A 15,138-nucleotide genomic window follows, 5' to 3' on the forward strand; every position below is an offset into this window, starting at 1 on the left:
TTTTACATGTCAGGAAGACATGCTGGGTACCAACCAGGTCTAAGTCGAGGTCCCACACCTCCTGGCCGAGGTGTGGTTACCTAGGCTTCGACGTGCGGTTGCATGCCGAGGTGCACACAAGACAAACTAAAGGTGTAAGTGATCATGAAAGATAGGCCAAGGTGAGATACGATGCTTGGCCTAAGTGTGAGGTCTAGGTAAGAGTGATCTCGGCGACTACACTTAGGGAAGTGAGGTCTGGAGATCTGGGTTTCCACCCGTGAAGAACATGAACATGAAGACCATGAAGAATATGAATGCTAAAATCATAACTTCTTTATTACAAAATCTGGGATTTCATGCTATGAGTTCGAAAACATGGACCTGGGTACCCATACTTGAAAATCATATGAAAACAAACACAAAAACATGGATCTTGGCATGAGCTTTCGGATCAAAACATGACTTTTCTTGAAAAACACATGAATACTATTTTCTCTTTCTAAAACCGAGCTTCAAAGCAATGCATGGCTTACAAACCATATTCAATCATGCAATGCAATAACATGAACATAAAGAACAACATGAGAATATCAAGAATCTAACCTTAAAATACGGATCTAACGGTTCGATCTCTAGGGATCAAGCTTGGAAATCCACTCTCCCTCAAGAACTCCTCTTCCTCTCCTAGAGCTTCTCTCTCCTTTTCAAAAACAAGGATATAGAAATGATAGGTTTTCTCCCTCTGCCTGCTGACTTAACACTCAGCTCGGACACGTGGCAACGGCTGGTTGGCTCTCCTAAAAAAGGTGATAGATTGACAAGACATGACTATAACAAAGTGTATCTAACAAGCTACCCGGCAAGGCACTCCGGCAAGTGATGACATCGGCTAAGGACAAGGCAACTAAGGTGAGAATGACCTCGGTTAGAAAGGACAACACTTGACTAAGCCGTGCCACACCTTGGCCTAGATGTGCCACACCTCGGTCTAGGTCATACCACTCCAGGACAAGATCATTTAGGTTCAAAGGTAACATCTCGGCCTAGATAATACACATCTCGGCCTTGGTGATGAACACCTCGGCCTAGATAATGACATCTCGGCCAATATGTCAGGGCGAAGGTGGAGGTCAAACAAAGGGGTTCCAAGATAATTCTAGACTGAAGATGACCTCGGCTTGGAATGATCTAGGCTTAACATAACTTAGGCTTGAGACACCAAGGAAGGAACAAAGCATGTACACAACACTTAGGCAAATCACATGGGCACAAAACAAGACATGGACCTTACTTAGGCAAAACAAGTCATAAACATACAAATGCAAGCTTAACGAGTCATAATCATACAAATGCTCATGAACATGACTAAGACATAAATGTGGGTTGTTATAACCTGGGTACCCATACTTGAAGATCTTAAGAAAATAAACACAAAACCATGGTTCTCGATACAAACTCTCGGATTAAAACAAGACTTTTCTTCAATAACACATGAACACCATTTTCTCTTTCTAAAACCAACTTTAAATCAATGCATGGCATGCAGAACAGATTCGATCGTGCAATACAGCTAGATGATCAATAAGAACAACAAGAGTAGATTAAGATTCTAACCTCAAAACTCGAATCTAACGGTTCAAACTCCAACGATCAAGCTTGGAAGTCTACTCTCTCACTCAAGATTTCTTCCTCTTCTTCCTAGAGCCTCTCTCTCTAAAAGACAAGATTTGATACAAAATGATATGTTTTCATGACAGTCACTGACTTAACCCTCTGCTGGGACACGTGGCATTGGCTGATTTGCTCTACTAAAAAAGGTGACTGATTGACAAGACAAGACCATGACAAAGTGTGTTCAACAAGCTAGACGGCAAGAGTACTCCGGCAAGTGATGATCTCGGCTAAGGGCAACGCTTCGGCAAGTAGGGTGACAACGACATCGGCTTGGAAGGACAACACTTGACCTTACACCTTGGCCTAGATGTGCCACACCTCGGTCTAGGTCATACCAATCTAGGAACAAGATCACTTAGGTGCAAGGATAAACATCTCGGCCTAGATAATACACATCTCGGCCTTGGTGCTGTATACCTCGGCCTAGATAGTGACATCTCGGCCAATATGCCAGGGCAAAGATGGAGGTCAACTAAAGTGATTCCAAGATAATTCTAAGTGCAAAAAGGGGTTCAAAGGTGACTAGGCTAAGGATGACCTCGGTAACATACCAGGTAAGAACAAAGTATGCAAGCAACACTCAAGCAAACAAGACAAGATTCGCAAATGCAACGCAACACAACAAAACAAGATCATACATAATGTATGCAAGTATGACTAAGTTGAAGTGAGGGTTGTTAAGTGTAGTTTACTGAGAATTTACTTGGAATTTTCTGAAAATTTACTGGAAATTTATTGAATAATTTTCTGGGAATTTACTGAGTAATTTCCTGAGAATTTTCTGGGAATTTATCGAGAATTTACTAAGTAATTTACGAAAAATTTACTAGAAATTTACTAAGAATTTATTGGTAATTTACTGAGAATTTACTGAGAATCTACTGTGTAATTTAATGAGAATTTACTAGGAATTAAATGAGAATTTACTCGGAATTTATTAAGTAATTTACTGAGAGTTTAAGGGGAATTTGCACAATAATTTACTGAGAATTTGCTGAGTAATTTATTGGGAATATACTGGGAATTTACTGAGTAATTTACTGAGAATTTTCTCGGAAGTTACTGAGTAATTTACTGGGAATTTACAAAGAAATTTATTGAGAATTTAATAGGAATTTACTGAGTAATTTACTGGAAATTTACTGAGAATTTATTGGGAATTTTCTATGTAATTTACTGAGAATTTACTGAGTAATTTAATGAAAAATAACTGAGAATTTAATGAGAATTTACAGGGAATTTACTGAGTAATTTATTGGGAATTTTCTAATAATTTACTGAGTAATTTACTAAAAATTTACTGGAAATTTACACAGTAATTTGATGAGAATTTACTCAGAATTTACTCTGTAATATACTGAGAATTTACTGTGTAATTTACTGACAATTTACTAGGGAATTTATTGAGTAATTCACTATAAATTTACTGTGAATGTACTAAGTAATTTATTGATAATTTACTTTAAATTTTCCTAGAATTTACTGGGAATTTAGTTAGTAATTTGCTGAGAATTTGCGACGAATTTAATCAGTAATTCACTAAGAATTTACTGGGAAATTACTGAGAATTTGTTGGGTAATTTTCTTAGAATTTTCTGAGTAATTTACTAAGAAATTACTGGGAATTTACTCAGTAATTTGCAGAGAATTTACTTGGAATTTACTTAGAAATTTACTGAGAATTTACTGGGAATTTACTATGTAATGTACTGGGAGTTTGCTCGAAATTTTCTGAGAATTTACTGGGAGTTTACTCAGTAATTTGCTGAGAATTTACTGGGGATTTAATTAGTAATTTACTGATAATTTAATGAGAATTTACTGAAAATTTACTGGAAAATTACTAGGTAATTTACTGGGAATTTACTTGGAATTTACTCAGTAATTTGCTGAGAATTTACCGAAAATTTACTAGGAATTTACTGAGAATTTTCTGGGAATTTACTGAGAAGTTACTCGAAATTTACTCAGTAATTTGTTAAAAATTTACTAGGAATTTAATCTGTAATTTACTGGGAATTTACTAGGAATTTACTGAGTAATTTACTTACTGAGAATTTCCTAAAAATTTACTTAGTAATTTACCGAGAATTTAATATGAATTTACTGAGCAATTTACAGAAAATCTATTGGGAATTTACCGGGAATTTACTTGGAATTTACTGTGAATTTTCTTAGTAATTTACTGGGAATTTACTCAATAATTTACTAAGAATTTATTAGAAATTTACTCAGATATTTACTGAGAATTTCCTAGAAATTTTCTGAGAATTTACTCAGAATTTTCGAAGAATTTGCTAAGAATTAATTGGGAATTGAATCAGTAATTTACTTAGAATTTACTCAAAATTTACTGGGAATTTACTAAATAATTTACTGGGAATTTAGTAAGTAATTTACTGAGATTTTACTTGGAATTTATTTAGTAATTTACAGAGGATTTATTGGGAATTTACTGAGAAGTTATTGAGTAATTTACTAAGAATTTTCTGGAATTTACTTGGAATTTAGTAAGTAATTTACTGAGAATTTACTAGTAATTTAATGAGAATTTGGTGGGAATTTACTTGGAATTTACTTGAAATTTACTGAGTAATTTAGTGAGAATTTACACAGTAATTTACTGAGATTTGCTTGGAATTTACTGGGAATATACTGGGAATTTACGGATTAATTTACGGAGAATTTTTGGTGAAATTACTAAGTAATTTACTGGAAGTTTACAGAGTAATTTACTGAAAATTTACATGGAATTTACTGAGTAATTTACTAGGAATTTATTGAATTTTTCTGGAAATTTACTGAGAATTTACTGAGAAATTAATGAGTAATTTACTTAGAATTTAATGAGTAATTTAATTTGAATTCACAGGGAATTTACTAAGTAATTTACTGAAAATTTATTGGGAATTTACTGAAATATTGCTGAGAATTTACTGCGTATTTACTGAGAATTTAATGGAATTTTCTGAGTAATTTACTGGGAATTTACTGAGAATTTTCTGAGAATTTACTGTGAATTTACTCAATAATTTGCTAAGAATTTACTAGGAATTTAATTAGTAATTTATTGAGAATTTACTGGGAATTTATTGAAAATTTACTGGAATTTTCTAAGAATTCAGTGGGAATTTTCTGAGAATTTGTTGAGAATTTACTGAGAATTTGATCAGTAATTTACTGGGAATTTACTTAGAATTTATTTAGTAATTTACTGAGAATTTACTGGAAAATTTATTGAGTAATTCACTGAGAATTTACTAAGTCATTTACTGAGAATTTATTGTTAATTTACTGAGAATTTACTGAGTAATTTACTAAGAATTTTCGTGGAAGTCATTGAGTAATTTACTGGGAATTTACAGACTAATTTACTGTGCATTTACTGAGTAATTTAGTTAGAATTTACTGGAAATTTACTGAGAATTTATTGAGAATTTTCTGAGTAATTTACTGAGTAATTTAATGAGAGCTAACTGGGAATTTAATGAGAATTTACAGGGTATTTACTCAGTAATTTTCTGAGAATTTAGTGGGAATTTAATTAGTAATTTACTGCGAATTTACTAAGTAATTTACTAGGCATTTAGTGGGAATTTACTTAGAATTTTCTCGGAATTTACTACGTAATATACAGAGAATTTTCTAGGAATTTACTGGAAATTTAATGAGTAATATATGAAAAATTTATTGGGAATTTACTGATAATTTACTTTGAATTTGTTGAAAATTTACTGGGAATTTAATCAGTAATTTACTAAGAATTTTTCTTGAATTTACTGAGAAATTTACTTACTGAGAATTTCCTGGAAATTTACTTAGTAATTTACTGAATAATTTACAGGGAATTTACTGAGAATTTACTTGGAATTTATTAAGAATTTTCAGAGAATTTACTGTGAATTTATTGAGTAATTTACTAAGTAATTTACTCAGTAATTTACTGAGAATTTACTGGTAATTTACTGAGAATTTACTGAGAATTTACTGGGAATTTATTGAGAATTTACTGAGTAAGTTAATGAGAATTTTCTGGGAATTTAATAAGAATTTTTTTGTAATTTGCTGATAATTTACTAGAAATTTACTGAGTAATTTAATGGGAGTTCACTGGAAATTTACTAGGAATTTACTGAGAATTTAATGGGAATTTACTAAGTAATTTATGGAGAATTTACTAAGAATTTTTTGGAAATTTACTAGGAATTTTCTGAGTAATTTACTGAGAATTTACTTGAAATTTACTGGGAATTTGCTAAGAATTTACTACGGAGTTTACTGGGAATTTTCAAAGAATTTACTGCGAATTTACTCAGTAATTTGATGAGAATTTACTGGGAAATGTATCAGTAATTTACTGAGAATTTATTGGGAATTTACTATGAATTTACTTGGGGTTTACACAATAATTTACTGAGAATTTACTGTGAAATTACAGAGTAATTTACTGGGAATTTACTGAGAATTTTCTTAGTAATTTAGTGAGAATTTACTGGGAATTTACTGAGTAATTTACAGAGAATTTACTCTGTAATTTACTATGAATGTACTGGGAATTTACTAAGTAATTTACAGAGAATTTACTCTGTACTTTACTGAGAATTTGCTGAGTATTTTATTGGGATTTTAATGAGCAATTTAATGAGAATTTACTGGGAATTTGCTGAGAATTTATTAGGAATTTACTAAATAATTTACGGAGAATTTTCTGAGTATTTTACCGAGAATTTACTGGAAATTTACTAAGTAATTTACTGTGAATTTTTAGGGTAATTTATTGGAAATTTACTGTGATCTTTCTGAGTAATTAACTAGGAATATACTGGGAATTTACTGAGTAATTTATTGGGAAATTAATGAGTAATTTAATGAGAATTCGCAGGAAATTTGCTTTGAATTTACTGGTAATGTACTGAGAATTTAATGGGAATTTACTCAATAATTTACTGAGAATTTTTTGAGAATTTGCTGAGAATTTATTAGGAATTTAATGAGTAATTTACTCAGAATTTACTGGAATTTACTGAGTAATTTAATGATAATTTACTAGAAATTTAATGAGAATTTACTAGAATTTCCTGGAATTTTACACAGTAATTTACTCAGAATTTACTGGGAATTTACTCAGAATTTACTGAGTAATTTAATGATAATTTACTGAAAATTTAATGAGAATTTACTAGAATTTACTGAAAATTTACACAGTAATTTACTGAGAATTTATTGGGAATTTATTGAGTAATTTACTAGGAATATACTAGGAATTTACTGAGAATTTTCTGGGAAGTTACTGAGTAATTTACTCAGAATTTACTGATTAATTTAATGAAAATTTACTGGTAATTTACTGAGAATTTACTAGGAATTTACTCAGTAATTTACGGAGAATTTACTCAGAAATTTACTGTGAATTTACTTGAAATTTACGGAGTAATTTACTAAGAATTTACTGTGAATTTTCTGAGAATTTAATTGGAAATTTACTTAGTAATTTGTTGAGAATTTAATGGGAATTTAATCAGTAATTTAGTGAGAATTTACTAAGAATTAACTTGGAATTGATTGAGTAATTTACTAAGTAATTACTGAGAATTTACTGGAAATTTATTAAGTAATTTACTCATAATTTTTTGGGAATTTACTGAGAATTACTTGGAATTTACTAAAAATTTTTTGAAATTTTTTTGAGTAATTTCCTTAGAATTTGCTGAGTAACTTATGGAGAATTTACTGAGTAATTTACTGAGAATTTAGTAGTAATTTACTGAGAATTTAATGAGAATTTAATGGGAATTTACTAAGAATTTACTAGGAATTTACTGAGAATTTACTGTGATTTTTCTTAGTAATTTACTGAGAATTTAGTTGAAATTTACTAAGTAATTTAATGAGAATTTATTAGGAATTTAATAAAAATTTATTGCAAATTTACTGAGTAATTTACTAAGAATTAAATGGAAATTTGCTAAGTAATTTACTAAGAATTTACTGGAAATTTACCATGTAATTTGTTGAGAATTTACTGATTAATTTACTTGGAATTTACTGGAAATTTAATGAGTAAATTTAATGAATATTTTTTGAGAATTTAAAGGGAATTTACTGAGTAATTTCCTCAGAATTTACTGCGTAATTTACTGAGAATTTACTGAGATTTTATTGATAATTTACTGAGTAATTTATAGGGAATGTATCGGGAATTTACTGAGCAATTTATGGAGAATTTACTGGGAATTTATTGAGTAATTTATTGAGAATTTACTTGGAATTTATTTAAATTTAATGAGTAATTTACTGAGAATTTACTGGTAATTTACTTATTAATTTACTGAGAATTTACCGGGAATTTTCACAGTAATTTACTTAGAATTTACTGAGTAATTTACTGGGAATATATTGGGAATTTACTGAGTAATTTACTGAGAATTTACTGGGAAATTACTGAGTAAGTTACTGAAAATATACTGGGAAGTTACTCAGTAATTTACTGAGAATTTACTGGAAATTTACTGAGTAATTTACTAAGAATTTATTGACAATTTACGGGGAATTTACTAAATAATTTATTGAGAATTTAAAGGGAATTTACTGAGAATTTATGGGGAATTTACTGACTAATTTACTAGCAATTTACGGAGTAATTTACTGCGAATTTACTAAGAATTTGCTTGGAATTTACGGAGTAATTTACTAAGAATTTACTGGGAATTTACTAAGTAATTTACTGAGATTTTACTTTGAATTTACTTAGTAATTTACTAAGAATTTTTTTAGAATTTAATTTGTAATTTAATGAGAATTTACTGGGAAATTAGTAGGAATTTACTAAGTAATTTATGGAGAATTTACGGGAAATTGACTGAGTAATTTACTTAGAATTTACGCAAAATTTATTGTGTAATTTAGTAAGAATTTACTGAGAATTTACTTGGAATTTACTGAGAATTTACTAAGTAAGTTACTAATTATTTTTTAGCGAATTAACCGTGAATATATTGAGAATTTACTGGAAATTACTAAGATTTTACTAGGAATTTATATAGTAATTCATTAGGAATTTACTTAATAATTTATTGAGAGTTTACTCTGAATTTTCTGAGAATTTACTTGGAATTTACTGAGTAATTTACGGAAAATTTATACGGAATTTACTGAGAATTTACGGGCTATTTATTAGGAATTTACTGAGTAATTTACAGAGAATTTACTGGGAATTTACAGAGTAATTTACTGAGAATTACTGGGAATTTACTGAGAATTTACTGGGAATTTATTAGGAATTTACTGAAAATTTTCTATGAATTTACTGAGAATATACTGGGAATTTACCGAGTAATTTACAGAGAATTTACGGAGAATTTACTGAGTAATTACTAGGACTTCACGGAGTAATTTACTGGGAATTTACTAAGTAATTTACTCATAATTCACAGAGAAGTTAGTGCGAATTTACTGAGTAATTTACCTGGTATTTACTGAGTACTTTGCTGATAATTTACTGAGAATTAACTGAGTAATTTACAGTGAATTTACCGGGAATTTACTTAGAATTTACTGGGAATTTACTGAGTAATTTACAGAGAATTTAACGAATAATTAATTGAGAATTTACTGGAAATTTACTATGTAATTTACTGGGAATTTACTGAGTAATTTAATGAGAATTTACAGGGAATTTACTCAGTAATTTACTGAGAATTTTTCGAGAATTTACTGAGTAATTTACATAGAATTTACTGGGAATTTACTGAGTAATTTACTAAGAATTAATCAGAATTTTCTCAGTATTTTTTTGGGAATTTACTGAGTAATTTAATTTGAATTTTCTAGGAATTTAATAAGAATTTACTCAGTAATTTATTAAGAATTTACTGGGAATTTGCAGAGTAAATTACTAAGAATTTACAGGAAATTTATAGAGTAATTTATTAAGAATTTACTAGAAATTTTCTGGGAATATATTGGGAATTTACTTAGTGATTTACTGAGAATTTACGGGGAATTTACTCTATAATTTACTGAAAATTTACTGAGAAGTTGCTTGGAATTTACTAAGAATTCACAGGAAATTTTCAAAGTAATTTACTGAGAATTTACTGGTATTTTACTGAGTAATTTAATGAGAATTTACTGGGAACTTGCTGAGAATTTATTAAGAATTTACTAAGTAATTTACGAAGAATTTAATGGGAATTTACAGAGTAACTTATTGTGAATTTTTAGAGTAATTTATTGATAATTTACTGGGAATTTACTGAGAATTTACTAAGAATTTACTGAGTAATTTACTAGGAATATACTGGGATTTTACTTAGTAATTTACCGAGAATTTTCTGGGAAGTTACTAAGCAATTTACTGAGAATTTACTCGTAATTTACAGAGAATTTACAGGGAATTTACTGAGAATTTTCTGGAAATTTACTGGAAAATTTACTGAGTATTTACTAGGAATTTACTGAGTAATTTATTGAAAATTTAATGAGCAATTTAATGAGAATTCACTGGGAATTTGCTTACAATTTATTAAGAATTTACTGGAAATTTACTGAGCAATTTAATTAAAATTTAATGGGAATTTACCGCGAATTTACTCTGAATTTACTCAGTAATTTACTAAGAATTTATTGGGAATTTACTCAGAAATTTGCTGAGAATTTCTTGGCAATTTACAGAGTAATTTACTAAGAATTTACAAGGAATTTACTTAGTAATTTACTCATAATTTACTGGGAATTTTCATTGAATTTACTGAGAATTTAATGAAAATTTACAAGGAATTTACTAAGAATTTACAGGAAATTTACTGAGTAATTTATTGAGAATTTACTGAGTAATTTTCTGGTAATTTACTGGGATTTTACTGAGTAATTTAGTGAGAATTTACAGAGAATTTGTTGAGAATTTATTAGGAATTTACTAAGTAATTTACAGAGAAATCACTGGGAATTTACTGAGTATTTTACCAAGAATTTACGGGGAATTTAGAGAGTAATTTACTATGAATTTTCAGAGTAATTTACTGGAAATTTATTGAGTAATTTACTAGGAATATCATGGAAATTTACTGATTAATTTACTGAGAATTTACTCGTAATTTTCTGAGAATTTATAGGGAATTTACTAAGAAATTTTCGGGAATTTACTAGGAATTTACTAAGTAATTTACTAAAAATTTAATGAGTAATTTAATGAGAATTCACTACGAATTTATTGAGTATTTACTGTAAATTTAATGGTAATTTACTGAGAATTTTCAAGGAATTTACTGAGAATTTACTAAGAATTTACTGAGTAATTTACTAGGAATATCCTGCAAATTTACTGAGTAATTTTTTGAGAATTTTCTGGGAAGTTACTGTATAATTTATTGGGAATTTACTGAGTAATCTACTAAGAATTTACTGGCAATTTACTAAGAATTTTCTGGAAATTTACTAGGAATTTACTGAGTAATTTACTGGGAATTTAATGAGTAATTTAATGAGAATTCACTGTGAATTTGCTGAGAATTTACTGAAAATTTACTGGTAACTTACTAAGAATTTAATGAGAATTTACTGAATAATTTAATGTGAATTTTCTGGGAATTTGCTTAGAATTTACTAGAAATTTAACGAGTATTTTACTGAACATTTACTGGGAATTTACTGAGTAATTTACTGGGAATTTTCTGAATAATTTAATGAAAATTTACTGGAAATTTACGGAGAATTTACACAGTAATTTACTAAGAATTTACTGAGTGATTTGATGGGAATATACTAGGAATTTACTTAGAATTTTCTGGGAAGTTATTGAGTAATTTACTGGGAATTTACTGAGAATTTACTGGGAATTTACCGAGTAATTTAGTGAGAATTTACTGAGAATTTAGTAGGAATCTACTCAGTAATTTACTGTGAATTTACTGGGAATTTATGGAGTAGTTTACTAAGAATTTACTGGGATTTACTTAGAATTTACTGTGAATTTTCTGAGAATTTACTGGGAATTTAATCAATAATTTACTGGGAATTTACTGGGAATATACTGGGAATTTACTAAGTAATTTGCTAAGAATTTACTGGAAATTTACTGAGTAATTTACTGGGAATTTATTGGGAATTTACTCAGTAATTTACTGAGAATTTACTGGAAATTTACTGAGGAATTTACTGGGAATTTACTAAGAACTTTATGAAAATTTTCTGAGTAATTTACTTAGAATTTACTGGGAATTTACTGAGTAATTTACTAGGAATTTAGTGAAAATTTAATGGGAATTTACTAAGTGATTTACTGGGAATTTGCTGAGAATTTATGAGGAACTTTCAAAGTAATTTAATGAGAATTTACTGGGAATTAAATAAGAATTTATTACGAATTTACTGAGTAATTTACTAAGAATTTACTGACAATTTGCTAAGTAATTTACTAAGAATTTATTGGGAATTTACTGAGAATTTCTTAGGAATTTACTGAGAATTTACACGGAATTTACTGTGTAATTTACTGAGAATTTACTAAGAATTTTCAGGGAATTTACTAAGTAATTTGCGAGAATTTTTTTGTAATTTACTGAGAATTTACTTGGAATTTACTAAGAATTTACTGGGAATTTACATAGTAATTTATTAGGAATTTACTTAGTAATTTATTTAGAATATAGCCGAAATTTTTTGAGAATTTACTTGGAATTTACTGAGTAATTTTTGGAGAATTTACTTGGAATTTACTAAGTAATTTTTTGGGAATTTACTGAGTAATTTACTGGCTATTTGTGGGGAATTTACTGAGTAATTTACTGAGAATTTATTGGGAATTTACAGAGTAATTAACTGAGAGTTACTGGGAATTTACTGAGTAATTTACTGAGAATTTACTGCAAATTTACTCAGTAATTTCCTAAGAATTTACTGAGTATTTATTTGGCATTTACTGAAAATTTTCTGGGAATTTATTGAGAATATACTGGGAATTTACTGAGTAATTTACAGAGAATTTACTAGAAATTTTGTCACGACCCCAAACTGCCCCTAGTAGTTTGGTGCCGTGATGGCCAGTAATCCGTAATTACCGAAGGCCAACTTACAAAACTTAACACAATCAGAGTATGGATATAGGGGGCTCACAAATGCGGAAGTGATAAATCAAATACAAGTGGTCCATAAGAGCTGTGCGTAGATCAAAGCAATGCCAAACATTCCAATTAACTTTACAACTTGGATACAACAGGATAAACAAAAGCATGTTACATCTTGATCAAAAGGCTTCTCGAGCCGACATATACAAAATACAGCTAAAACAAGTCAAGAAGCATGATTTTCAAGATTTGCCGACATGCAAGGTAGGCATCGCCGACGTAAATGCAAAAGCAAGCCGACATAAGTACAAATCCAAAACAAGCATCCAAACGATCTAGGCGTCGCCGCCGTCCTGCTCATCACCTACATATATATAGAGGGGTGAGTACAAAACTCAGTGAATGGTACTAAAAATAAAGGTTTTGCATGAATATAGCCGAGGTCCTTCAAAACGAAACACATCAAAACTTTAGCAAGGCGAGGGATGAACCGTATTCATCAATCAAATATTACAAGTATCCAAAGATGTTTACTGACATAGGCAAAACAAGGGATGAACCGTATTCATCATCCAGTATCACAACATCGGCGTAGCAAGGAATGAACCGTATTCATCAGTCAAGTATCATAACATCGGCGAAGCAAGGGATGAACCGTATTCATCATTCAAGTATGATAACATCGGCGAAGCAAGGGATGAACCGTATTCATCAGTCAAGTATCATAACATCGGCGAAGCAAGGGATGAACCGTATTCATCAGTCAAGTATCATAACATCGGCGTAGCAAGGGATGAACCGTATTCATCATTCAAGTATCATAACATCGGCGAAGCAAGGGATGAACCGTATTCATCATTCAAATATCAAAAGCTGTACGATCCGTAATCGTTTGGTCAAAAGTATTGCGAAAGTTTAGAGTCCTCCAATACAAGGGACTTGTGTTACTTAGGCCCGTAGCCCGTTTTAACAAGGACCGTATCCTTTTACACTTGGCACTGCGAAAGTTTAGAGTCCTCCAGCACAAGGGACTTGTGTTACTTAGGCCCGTAGCCCGATTTAACAGGGACCGTATCCTTTTACACTTGGTACTGCGAAAGTTTAGAGTCCTCCAGCACAAGGGACTTTCCGAGGTTAACAATCAAACAAGGCCATTTATTCATGCTTAGCAAATACCACGTCAAAACAAACAAAGCAAGATTTATCAAGAACAAGTGTAACATAGCTTTATTAGAAATACCACTCACCTAGTTCTTCAGGTGTAGACTCAAAGCAAATATCAAGGACCTACAATCACATGGCAAGTCACATTCTCAAAGCAAGCTCTATATATACATGCAAATGATCTCGGCATTCTTGCCAGATCCAAGTCAAAGACAAAGCAAAACAAGCTGGGAGCTTAACCACTGCTCCCGTTTCATAAAAACACACCGGGTACTGTCCAGGGCTAAGCCGAGGTCCCGTTAAACAAAGTCAGGAAAGACCTGGGTTTTCCTTTGAAGAATATGAAGAACATGATCATTTGAAAGATGGATGCAAGTTCACAACTTGTTATAAAGATCTGAGTTTCCATGCTAAGAGTGCAAAAATAGGGGCCTGGGTACCCGTTCAAGAAAGTCATGCAAGAACAAACACAAAACATGGTTTTCGTTCTAAACTTTTCGATCAAAATGAGGCTTTCTTCAAGAACACATGAAAAATCATTTTCTCTTACCAAAACCAACTTCAAAACGATGCATGACATGCAAAACAAATCCGATCATGCAATGCAGCTAGGTATACAGCAAGAACAATCAAAGGGGATCAAGATTCTAACCTCAAAACTCGGATCTAACGGTTCAAGCCACAAGGATCAAGGTTGGAAGACAACTCTCACTCAAGAACTCTTCTTCCTCCTTTCTAGAGCTTCTCTCTCTAAAACAAAGATTTGAGACAAGAAATGATTTGTTTCAAGGTCTGTCGGCTACCTTAACAAACAGCTCGGACACGTGGCATTACCGGGTTGGTTCAGCTCCAAAAAGGTGATTGATAGACAAGACAAGTCTCTGACAAATCGTATGCAGCAAGCTCGGGTAAGACACATCGGCAAAGAGATGACATCGGCTCAAAACAAGGATCCAGCAACAGGATAGAAAAACATCGGCTAGGGAGGACGACACTTGACTAAGCTGTGCCACACCTTGGCCGGGGTGTGCCACATCTCGGCCTAGGCCATACCTGCCTGCGGACAAGGTTCAAGTGCAAAACATCTCGGCAATGAATGCCCGAGGTGAAGATGGGGTTGATCAAGATCTCAAGATAGTTCTAAGTACAAAGGGTTCAAAGGCGGACTAAGCTCAAGATGACCTCGACCACACACACTAAGCCAAGAACAAACTCATGCAAGCAACTTTAAGCAAATCAAGGCAAGACAAAACTT

This window comes from Camellia sinensis, chromosome 7 (assembly GCF_055761805.1).
Source record: "Camellia sinensis isolate YWXY chromosome 7, ASM5576180v1, whole genome shotgun sequence".
NCBI lineage: Eukaryota > Viridiplantae > Streptophyta > Magnoliopsida > Ericales > Theaceae > Camellia > Camellia sinensis.